Below are 8,208 nucleotides of genomic sequence, written 5' to 3' on the forward strand. Positions count from 1 at the left end.
CCTGAATGGGGAAGAATTGGATGCATTCAAAACCCACAGAAACGAGCACAAATGTATATTTTTAATCCAACGTAATAGTCTCCCATTTCATTTTTTTCTTCAATAATAGAGACCCAAAAAAAAAAAAAAAAAAAAAAACCGGGGGGGGGGGGGGGGGGGGGGGGAAGACAAGCACATTCACGTCTTTCTCGCTCTTTTGACAAACACACAGTCTCTCTCCGGTGGATAAATCAGCCCTTTCATGCTCTGTCGTCTGGCCAGCCCTGTTATTCTCTTCTCTTACAACACAGCCAGAGCAGTCCCTCTCTCTCTCCATCTTTTTTTTTTTTTTTTTTTTTTTTCTAATGGTCACACATTCTTCTCTTCTCGGCCTCCTCCGTTCTTCAAAGAGCTTCCACTGGAGTCAATCTACAAGTACCGAGTCGACTGGAGATACGGGGGTTTACAGCACGCGTAATGACCGACGAAACGTGTGCGCTCACAAGAGTGTGTGTGTGTGCGCGTGCGTGCGTGCGTGTGTGCGTGAAGACGACAAGGTTTAATTTGTTCCGTGGTGATAAGGAAGGAGGTAATGGCCCTTTGAAATAAAACCGTGACTGCGATACAGATGGTCTGATTAACATAAATATAGAAATGTTATCACTTGATTGTCAGCTGGTGACTACTTTGGTGTGATAATGAGGGTAAAAATATTTGCTCAGGATAAGAAACGGGGACTGATTCAAAATGATCTCGGCGGATATTTGTGTTGCGCTCCTTGTTTGTTCTTTGTACCCAAACTGAGGTTGTATTTTAAAATTTGTCGACAGCGAAACGCGTCGCCTGATGTCATGCGCCGCTTTCGATGCTTGTAATTAAAAGGATTCCCTGCAATTTGTTGCGGTCAGATTAGCAGTAAAGTTGTGATTAATGCAGCAGTAAGGTTCGCACTATGGATTTATTCCTTAGCATTCTTAACAAAAGGTTGCTAATGGCATAACCCTGTGCTATTAGCAACCAGGCAGCCAAGGACGGCATAAAATAAGATCCAATTAAAATTGCCAGCAAGCTGAATACTTAGAAATTGCAATTATTCTATGTTTTTACCCATAGTGCATTGGAAAAGTTTGTGTACCTCATGAATGTTTTTCCATTTTGTTATGCCACGAGCAGAAATACAACTTTTTTATTCTTAGTGTTGTTGTTGTTATAGATGGGCCTCCATTAGTTCAAAGTCTTGCCTTAGATCGGGGCTTTGACTGGGCCGTTTTTAACACATGAACATTAGAGGTACACCGATTTATCGGTGCCGACTTCCTTAATTTTGGGAGATCGGTGATCGGACGATTTTTACATGCGAGGCCGATCTTATCCACCAATCTTGCCAACCTCAGCAAAGGTCTAAAAATCAACCATTGTGGTTTTCTTTTCGCCCATGAGAGAGGTTTGACTGACAAACCGGCCGACCAGGTCATGTCTGCACATTTACAGTTCACGATAGTCGCCCCATTGTTGCCAATTCAGCAACTTTCTTGATATACTGAGCAACATTTCAGACAACAAACTGGTACCAGCCAAAACCGGAATTGGTTAAGTTAGGCTTTTTAAAAGATTGGTAATTGGCGATCGGCCAGAAAACTGCAATCGCTGCAGTTTGTTCAAGGTGCTTCTGCTGGATGGTAAACGTCCACTCCACGCTCATGTCTTTTCCTGCCTCTATTACAGTATTGATCTCTATTTACCTCCATCTGTTTTTATCATTATTTCTGACAAGAAAAGCATGATTGTGCCACCACCGTGTTTCACTGTGGGGATTGTATGTTCAGGGTTAAGTGGACACAGAAAGTCCAGACAGTCCAGCTGTGACCTCATCTGACCAAAACTGGATCTATCATGAAAATTCAGATGTTAGTTTTCAATTTCCTTTTAGAAAGAAGTACTTGTCTGCCTCAACGTGTCACATAAAAATCACAGTAAAATACATTGTCTGTGGTTCAGTCTGAATTCTCAACTTGCCTGATCTTTTCAGGTCAGTCTTTACATGCCTGCTGATTAGCAGCAGGTTCTGGGGCCACAGACAAAACCTCGAAGGCCTCGGACCTTCCGAGATCCAGAGACATTTCTTCTCAGAAACCCTCAACGAATATTTTATTCTTTGAGAGAGCAGGGTGTGTTAGTGCTCACTTTTCCAGGAACCAGAGCGAGAACTACTTTTCTATGTTTTCATTTATGCTCTTCATCTCTATTTCTGCTGCTGACAGCGTTGGCTCTGACCCTTCTTTTTCTGAACACATCAAGTCTCCTCTGCTGCATGCAGACTCCATAAACCCCCGAGCTCTGCAGTTGATCTAGTATTTAGTTTTTCCTAGCTTTTTAGTGATTGAAAGGAAGAACTGTAGCTGAAATCCCTGCTGCCCCCGCAAACCTGACCTTTTGATTCGGCAGAAGACGATGGATGGATGGATGGGTATAATTTATGGAATGCTGTGTACAGCGGTTCTCGTAAGTGTTGAGATGTTTTCATGGTGGGGGAAAAAAAACATTATCAAGATTTAAACTCTTTCCACCTTTAGCATGACGCGTCCATGTTACATACGTGTTTATATCCTTTAAGCTAAACCTTTGTTAAAGCTCATTTTGATTCAGTTTCAATCTTTTGTTGGAAGCAATTATCATCCCACGTCTTGACTTTTGAAAACTTCTATAAAATCTCTGACTCTCTAATATGGTCTTTAGGTGACCCGTCTGATGATCTGTCAAATTTATCTGCTGACTCTAAGCCATTCCAAAATTTGACTTTCATTCCAGCGAGGCCTTTCTTTTGTTGAATAAAAAATAAGCTCGCTACAATTCTGTTGAAAGAAAGGTGGAAGGGACAAAACATGAATGAAGACAAAAGTAAAAAAAAAAAAAAGAAATCTGCTAAATGAGTTCAAAAGAAAGTCAAACTCCAATGTAAAATAAATCAAATTTTATATAGCATGAATTGGGTCCAACTCAAGTGACATCAACGAAACGCAAAACTGACCAAAGAACAAAAGTTGCTTAAATTGGTGGTGGAGTAAACTAAACATGAGGGAGGTACAACATAACAAAATAACAAAAAGTACAAAATTAGCAAAAACACATGTAAAACAAATAAATCAAATATGACTAAACTTAACTTATTCGCCAAATAAGTTAATATTAAAGTGACAAAATAAGGTCAACTTTGACAAATATAGTTCCCACGCTTCAGTCCTTTGTAAAAGTTGTATTTTCTTGACTTCAGCAACTCTGGTTTTTGCAGAACCTCAAAGAAAAAAATACAAACAGAAACAAGACGAGCGTAAGTAAACCAGACAAATATTAACTAAAGTGTTCACCCACTAGAAAGTATGCCTAAATAAAATGACTTGAACTTCTGCATAGTGCAATTTCACCCACTGTTAGCCAAAACAAGCTATGCTAACTCTGTGGTGGGAGGAGCTGCTATAGGTGAACACCTGAGTTTTGTTAAGACGTTCACACAGGAAGGATGAAGGCTAAAATTTTAATTGGGTCTTCCAACAATGTACAAGGTTAAAGAGCATGCTCATGCATGACAGCAGGGACAGCTCTTTGTTTTTAATTGTTCTCCTAGATTTGTTTTTCATTTGAAAAAAAAAATGGAGAAACTCTTTCTGGTCACAAATCATTATTGAGACATTTTTAGGTTGCCGAAACATGCCTGATCTAAAACAGTTGTATACAAAAAAAAGATATCCGTGGTCATGGGGTGTCTTTGGGATGGATGACCTTTTGTTTCCATGAAGTTTTAATTGGGCTGATTTGAACTGTGTCTCTGTGTCTCAATGTTTCCCTCAATGTTAGCTTAATTGCTCGTTGTTGCTAGGAGTTCTGGTTCTGAGCGGCTTTGTCCCCGTCACTCTGCAACCTTGATCAGGTCAAGGGGATTACAGGAAATTCATGAATATGTCTTACGTGAACTTTTCACCAAGGTGTATTAATGAACGAGGGAATTAAATGATTGGATCTCTAGTGAAGAGATTTATTTTGTTTTTCTTTTACAGCTAAATTCTTTGTCAAATTAAAAAAAAAAATGAAGTAATGAGAACTTGCTCTTGTTAGGAAAGCCCAAGCCTAGAGGAAGCGTTTTGACGTCCTGCTGAAAGCGGCATCATTTTGAGCTAAAGGCTCCGAGCCGAGTCAGTGACGTAACGGCGCCTTTCAAATCCGAACGTCTCACCGAATGAGACATTTTGAGATGCAGGCAGCCCCAAAACAAAGCGAGAGGATTGTGTAATATCAAAAGTTTTTATTCCACAGATCCACCCCCGCCCTCCCAAACAAACGCTCTCAAGCAATAAAAAGTGATTATGTGTCATACGTCTCCTCTAATCTCGCATTTCCTGAAACGGCAGGGAAAGGTCAGAATCAAGAGTATTAAGGGCGAGCGGTAATAACTTGCACTCTAGCACCGATAAATTTACGAGACTCTTTAAAAGTATTACAACCGCCTTTGACAGCGAACTCTTTCTAAAAGCCTTACACCAAACGTGAAAATGTATTAGTTAGTATCGCAGCTGCGCCGCTGGGCTGTTCATCTGTTTTGCCATTAGCTAAATTGCACAAAATCAAATTAATGCACAATGCAAACTATGTGCAAGCTGAGTGTAAGTACCCCTTGTAAATCCCTTTTGTCAGAACAGCGAGCGCTCCTGTAGCGCTCTGAGAATCAAGTCTTATGCTTTACATTGCCACGTACTTTATCAGCCGTTTGCCGAATAAGTAAGCGTACGGGAAGCAAAGGCTATCGACTTGTGCGTTTATGCTGCATTTCTAAATTAAGTTTAAACAAGGACTAATGGATGCTTTGCAGCTCAAATGTGCTCATGTGGAAAGCTTGGAAGAGTGGGAGCATAAATATGACAGCGCTGCAAATTCTACTAGTGGAGACCAGGAGGGGACATGGTGACTTACTTCTACTTTTTTTCCACTTTTTTTTTTTTTAAAAAAGAAGAAAGAAATCTAATGAACCCCACGACTTCATTATATTTCACTGGGATATTGTGTGACAGACCTAAATGTTCAAAATTGTAAAGTGGAAGAAAAACTGTATGGCATTCAAAATGTTTTCACACACACACAAAAAAAGAGAAGAGTTGTGTATTTCTGAAGCCAAAAAACAAAGCATCCAGCTGTTCTGTGAAGGCATCAGAGGTTTGTTGGAGAACATTAGCAAACAAACGGACACAGAGGAACATGCCAGACGGACAGGCCGGGGAGAACGTGCTGCAGAAGCTTAAGTCAGGGTTAGGATGTCAACCCGTCTTGGATATCTCAAAATTGTGTCCAGTCCGTCGTCTGTGACCTGATGCAGTTTGGAACAAAGGCAAACCTGCGTCGATTCTGGCCGTTAGAGAAGAAAGCTGTTGTTCAAAGAAAGTCTTGAGTTTAGAGGTTGTCATAAGCGGAGGTGGGTACGAGAAACTAGCTACATTTACTCAGTTTCTAAAAAGTTGTGTAACTTTTAGAAAAGGAAAACAAAGCTTTCAGTATCTTTACTGCACTTTACTTTTACTTGGCTAATATTATTATAAACTATTTATTCTCTTGAGCACATTTCTGGATACTGTCCCATACAAGTAGCTGCAATGAGGACATATTTTAATCAGAAATGTGTAGGACACATCTACAGACTTTGTTTTGATGTTGTTTTTAGTCGGCACAGTGAGAACTGGTGGCAGCATCATGCTGTGGGGATGCTTTTCCTCAGCAGTGGCAGAGGAGCTGCTCAGATTTTTTATTTTTAAGGTTTTTTTGGGTTTTTTTTTTGACTCTAGTGGCCTTTAAGTGAAAGTGCTCAGACAGGAAAGTGGGCAATGAGAGAGAGAGAAGACAAGGGCAAAGGTCACCACGCTGGGAATCGAACCTGCGACGGCCGCATCGAGGACTAAGACCTACGTTAGTTTAAATCATGTTCTTCTATAATGACACAAATACTTCATTTTTAAACAAAATGTTTAGCTTGTGAATTTAATGTTTAGTTTCTCACTCTATTTACTTTACAATGTAAATATTTAGCTCCAATTTAAAAAATGTATTTTGCTAGCTTAAATATTTGGTTCCAAACTAAGCATTTAATTTCGAAGTTGGTAAGCTATTTAGCCGGCTTGCTAACTAAATATTCAGGTTGCTAGCTAAATATTTACCTCGTAACTAAACATTTAGCTAAAATAAAAATGAGCTTGTCGATAAGTGGAAGTGGAATATCAAAATAAAAGAGGGAATTATAAACGTGGGTCACTGCGGATCAGGATGGACCAGGAGCTTCTTAAAGAGATAGAGGCCCATTTCAAAGCGTCGGACTGGAAAGTCAAATTTCTTTTAAATCATATTTGATGCAGCAGTTTTATAGCAATCAAGTAACTATGTGCCAGAAAATACATAAGATTGACAATTCGACTGGATTTAACAGAACACGGAGCTTTACAAAAAAGAGCAAACGCAAATTTGTCTTGAGTAAGACTTGGCAGCAAAGATCTCTCAAAGTATTTACTCAGGTGAGGGATTTTGTTGAAAAGCATTCCTCCCACCCTCGCTCAAAAAAAAAAAAAAAATACATAAAAGTTATAAAATGGCAATGTGAAAAAGTTTCTGCGAGGTGTGATAATATATATTTGCAATATTATAAAGGTTAGGACTTGAATGGAAAGCTGATGGAGCCATAACAGTTACTAATAAAAGAACTAATTATGGTTTTAAAATACTTAAATGAAATGAAGGGACTAAGATTTTTCACACAAACGTGGCCAAATGGATGCTTCAGAAGCTGCGCTGATGTTTGACAGATGATCCTATTGATCATCACGAAGGTCACGGACTGTACCGCGTGCGGTAATGAGTCATAATGAACATAATAGGGCGCACGTGTTAATCACTTCCGAGAGGGCGATGATGAGATGGAGAGTCCGACAGAGAACCAGGAGACAAAACCGAGCGAAGCAGAGGGAGGTGCTCAGGAAAGGGGGGAAAACAGAGGAGGGCTGGGAGACTTTTTCTTTTTTTTTCTTTTTTGGAGTCCCGTTATTACTGGTAAAGCTGAGCTGGAGTCAGAGCGAGAGAGAGAGAGAGAGAGAGGGAACAGAGAGGAGAGAAAGCCGACGATGACAGCGTTCGTCCTTCTCCGACTCAGTTTTGTGACCGAGTGACGGACAGCACCAGCAGCCGAAGAGGAAACTTAAGATGATCACACCGAGATCCGACACCTGAAGGTATTTTTTACCTCCTTTTTTAAATTTAAACCATGATGAACATGTCTTCTTCATATTTTCACCTCGGTCAGGCTGAGTGGAGATGAGACCCAGTTTCCCTCATCATCATCATCATCATCACCATCGTCGCTCGGGTATTTGGGAATCGCCTGTCTCCTTCCCCGTCTCATCTTTGGCATCCCCGCTTGACACTTTGTTTTTTTTTTTTTTTTAATCACGTTTAAATTATTACTAATTTTGGTTTGAACGAGTCTTTCAAAAACGATGCTACGTGGATCAGTGGATATAATTTTAGGGAAACGGAATCGTTAATGGAACAACTCCGTGCGCATTTTTTGCGAGACTCGGATGTGCCTGCCGCCTGCTTTTATTGCTACGAAAAGACAAGAAAAATAAAAACAAACTAACAATCGAATTAAAGTGTAATATAACCGTATAAAAAATGCACAGCGGAGCCAATTCTGCGATGGATGATTATTGATAGGCAGGAGCCCAGTTTGGAAGTCCTTGCTCCAAGACTGAACCTGTCCCCTAACGCGCAGCAGCACGCGCTTTAACGTGGGGGACTTTAACCGCCTTGATTAGAAAACACACACCCGGATAGTGATCGATCCTCTCATTGATCACATTGATCCGTTCGTCGTTTCCACCTGATTTGATCTCCGTTCAGTTGGTGCCCTCGACCGCAAGGTGAAGGAAATTACACCCCCAATACTCCCTCTCTCTCTCTCTCTCTCTCTCTCTCTCTCTCTCTCTTTCTCTCTCTCGAGCAAACTGGACGGGCGCGATACATATATTTTTTATTCTTCTCCCTTTTCTTTTCTTTTCTTTTTTTTTTTTACGCGTTCCTGACAGGCGCAGACAGTCCGGGGCGCAAACATTTTACCGTCCGCTTATGCGCAAATCTGTCTGCGGTCCAGCGTGTCCCCCAAGAGGCTGCAAGGCGCTTTTGCCAGTGGCGGTACCGACGGGG

At 40.7% G+C, this 8,208-nt stretch overlaps 1 protein-coding gene across 1 annotated transcript in view; it reads left to right on the plus strand.

The window, feature by feature from the left end:
* Positions 1-6,907: 6,907 nt before the first annotated feature.
* LOC106962983 (uncharacterized) overlaps positions 6,908-8,208 on the plus strand; it is a 127,487-nt gene continuing 126,186 nt past the window's right edge. The window contains exon 1 of the mRNA XM_015057678.1: positions 6,908-7,235. The gene's annotated coding sequence lies outside the window, so the exon portion shown is untranslated. The remainder of the gene's footprint in view (positions 7,236-8,208) is intronic.

This window comes from Poecilia latipinna, unplaced genomic scaffold (assembly GCF_001443285.1).
Source record: "Poecilia latipinna isolate Pla-1442-1.1 unplaced genomic scaffold, P_latipinna-1.0 Scaffold1483, whole genome shotgun sequence".
Taxonomy (NCBI): domain Eukaryota; kingdom Metazoa; phylum Chordata; class Actinopteri; order Cyprinodontiformes; family Poeciliidae; genus Poecilia; species Poecilia latipinna.